The sequence below is a fragment of the Cibotium barometz genome, chromosome 59, assembly GCF_041138505.1.
Source record: "Cibotium barometz isolate CiBa-2024 chromosome 59, ASM4113850v1, whole genome shotgun sequence".
NCBI classification, from domain to species: Eukaryota; Viridiplantae; Streptophyta; class Polypodiopsida; order Cyatheales; family Cibotiaceae; genus Cibotium; species Cibotium barometz.
In genome coordinates, this window is record NC_141104.1 from 23,370,262 (window position 1) to 23,374,141 (window position 3,880).

Genomic DNA, 3,880 nt, shown 5'->3' on the forward strand with positions numbered 1-3,880 from the left:
ACTGTCATTTTCTTTTGGGTCATTCTAGACAGCTTATCCAAGACATGCACATATGTCTTGTCCTCTCTGAAGCATTGAAGGAATGCATCCGGGATGACATCATAGGTAGAGAAATGGGCATACTCATATTCAGCTACCTAGAGGGCAGAACTTTTGTGAAGTGTGGGAATGAAAGCAACCTTTTTAAGATTCTAGTCCATTGGGCCAGGAACATTGACACGCCAAGCTGTGTCAAACATCAGGATGTGGGCATCTCAATCGTCTCAGGATTTGCCAGAGAATTTGGGATACTCCATGCAGTGACCACCAACTGCATGGTGTTTTGGTAAGTGAAGGATTGAGGTTGTGGGGGTGGTGGTGAGGTTGGGGTGGGGTGGGGTGGGGTGAGGGAAGTTGGTGGTTCTACTTCTGAGTGGGATGCGGATTGTTCATGGTCAGATTCTTAGAGATAAGGGGTGAGTGGTTCTTCATCTGAGTGGGAGGCATGTTCTTCAGGTTTTGATTCAGCGGCGGCGGGTTGGTTATCAGGATTGGCGAAGAAGATTTACCGAGCTTGGTTATGCTCCAAGTAGCGTCGCTGTTGTATTAACATGAGGGATGGGTTTGAAAACAAGGAGGAGAGCTTTAAACACAACAGCAATCAGACAGTAGGCGAACTGGCAACAACAAGAAGCACAACAAGCATCGTGGTGGTCGCCAAAGTGTTAGCGAGGAAATTGACCCCGCTTATTTCCCCGGCATCCTATTGAAGTTCACTGGTTATGCGTGCAGCATACACCAGACTAACACATCATTGAATCATGTAACAAAAACAACGTACGGGTTACTAGAATAACTACCAAACTGCCTACTCACTCAACAGTGAAAAAGAAAACACACTACTACAAAGTAAATTGTTCGGGAACTAACAACCGGATATAGACATTCAAGACTCAGAAATATAACATGATGACTCGTGTACAATGAAGCTTAAAATGAAACGAAGAGAACAACAGTTGCAAATGTATGTATGTATATATATATATATATATATATATATATATATATATATATATATATATATATATATATATATATATATTAAGAGGAGCAATGATACAAAATTGGTAGCCAGCCTCTGCAAGGCTCAAAACTCATCCTTTTATACTACTTGCTTGCTGCATCTATTAGTACTAAGATTTCCTCTGGATGGTAAGATGTGCCAGCGAGGCATGTAGAAGGCGCTGCTGAGTAGTAATGACCTTTAGCTACCATCCCCGGCTGGGGTTGATGGTGCAAACTTGCAGTTGTGGCAGGGTGGCTAACACACTGTTGTTGCGGTCATTAGTCCGTGGTGGCGGTAGGTAGTCCCTAGCAGCCCTTAGCCTACGGCTAACAATGATGCTAGTTTTGTTTGCATTGAGGAAAATGAATTAAATGTTACCAGACATCCCAAAGATTTGGATGGCATTATGGGTAGTATAAGAAAAGTTTGTTGAACCCTAAAGGTAAAGATAAAAACAAGGACCATGAAAAGGGAGTGACCAAAGGAAATGTATCTTGATAAGGTCATTTCAATGCATGACAATGGAACATATTATATAAATATATATGCAACAAATGGAACTTTAAAGCACTCTTTAAAATATGTCTAATCTAGAGTATTGGATTACATAGGCTTGAAAGGATAAAATCATGAATTAATTTTATTGAATTGGTAAGGTTGTTTATCATAATCCCTTGGGTTAGCTAGGTTAGCTAGGTGTGTGTGTGATGGATAGCTTTGGGTTGTTGTAACGATGATAGGAAGCTTGTCGAGGTGGCATGGGAAGTAAAAGGTGATGTAGAGTTTCTTCATGCTAGGCCTTCACTTGGTTGTGGAAGTGGTGTGGACCCTTCAACATGAGGTAGTTAGTAGAAGTAGTCCCTACACCCCGTGTTTGGAAGAATGAGTGCCAGGATCCCATAGAATGATTAACATGGGTAGATGGAGGTATGAGGTGTTGGTTTCTTTGTTTTAGACACCCAGATGTGGGGGTTTCCTTCATAGAATCCTTGTGCATCAAACAATTTCATCGAGATCCAACAAAGCGTAAACTTCTTGGGTGGTACTGTGGTATTGGTGGGTACTGAGGTTGTCTCTTGAATCTTTTTAGCTTTTAAGGTTGTGTGGATGATAAGGTTTTTGGGACCTAGATGGATGGGCTCCCTTCGTAGAAGCCTTGGGCTTTTAACAGCTACAACTACTAAACGAGAATCCAATGGGGCACAGGGTTTGGGTAGAACACTGTTGCATGGAGCTTATCTCCACTTTTGATTTTTTTGGAGGGGCATCGTAGCTAGGGTACTCTTGGGTACCCATGCCTTCTTGGTCACCTACATGGATTATTGCCAAGGTTGAGGTTTGGGGGGCTATCTTTGTTTCTAATGTGGCAAGGTTTTGGTTCTCCCATAGTGTTGGAGGGGGTGGCCGATGTAGTGAGGTAATAGGGTTGTTTATAAAGTGTTAGAGGTTACCTGAGGTGGTGGTTCTATAAAAGGGCCGAGATGCTCAAGCTCCCCTTCGGAATGATTATTGTACCCTTGGTGGTTACCTGAGGTGGTGGTTCTATAGAAGGGCCGAGATGCTCAAGCTCCCCTTCGGAATGATTATTGTACCCTTGGTGGTTTTGTAAATCGAGGAGGATGAGGCTTGGGATGTTGATACGTTTAGGGTCCTCTTACCACCAAGGGTATAGTAACCATTCTGAAGGGGAGCTTAAACATCTTGGTCCTTCTTCACTAGAAGCTAATGATGTAATCTGTGGTGGTGGTGGCCACCCATGATGCATCCCCTCCTCTTTCAATGTACTTGGAGGGGTCACATTAAACTTGCACAATGCAATTTTAGATCCAATTAGAAACTCCGCTTCAAAATAAGAGGATTATAGATTGGGAATTATTTACAGTGGTAATGGTTGCTATGGATGGTACAAGGGGGGGTGGGTGGCCTAATAAGGTCCACATCTCCTACGACACTATCTCGGCTAGCCCTAGCGTCAAACCAAGGGGGCATGTAGCTAGGTGGTCTTTTTGGGAGAGCTCTAAGTCAAGGTGAGCCGGTTCTGCCACCCACTAGTTACATTGAGCATGAACAAGGATGTGATTTTAGGTCTCTCCAATTATGCAAATACTATCCCAAGCTTATGTGGAAGAGTTTACATGGTTACAAGAACGTGAATCTAGTCCTCATGAATGGTAGGCTCTTGGAAGGCTTATATTCTTGGTCCTCATAAATGGTAGGCTCTTGGAAGGCTTATACTCTTGGTCCTCATATTCATCATTCAATATCTTGTTATAAGCTCTATAGATGTCAATCAACATGGTGTGAGCTCCTGCATGCATGCATGCATGCTCTATAAATATCGAGGACTGAAGTGGTCTAGGCACTTGTGTCTAACTCATTAGTGATAATGCCTCCACCCATGGGATGCATCTTCCTTGCTTTTGGTTTATTTTCACGGATTAATTACCTTTATGTATATAAATATGATTGGTTTCCCAATCGTGAATGGCCCGCTTCTCTGAAAGTCCATCACCACAAATGTGTGGTGGAAAATCCAAAGGTCTTGATTTTCACATCTTGTAGGATGCCTATGGGCTTGGTTGTGATACCATTAGTAAGCTTCACCACACCACAAATCTTATATGCCTATGAGTGGCAAACTACCCTAGGCCTCCCAACAATCCTTGTTAATTATGCTAACATCGGTATAATCACCATCCAAGATGGTTGGAGGTTGTACGTCCCTTGTATATTAGAGGTAACACTGTGCTCATTTTGTCACTTTCAAAATAGTGCCCCAACTTGTTCATGGGAACTTTAGGATATCTTTTTGTTGGCTATAGAGGGAGGGTGCCC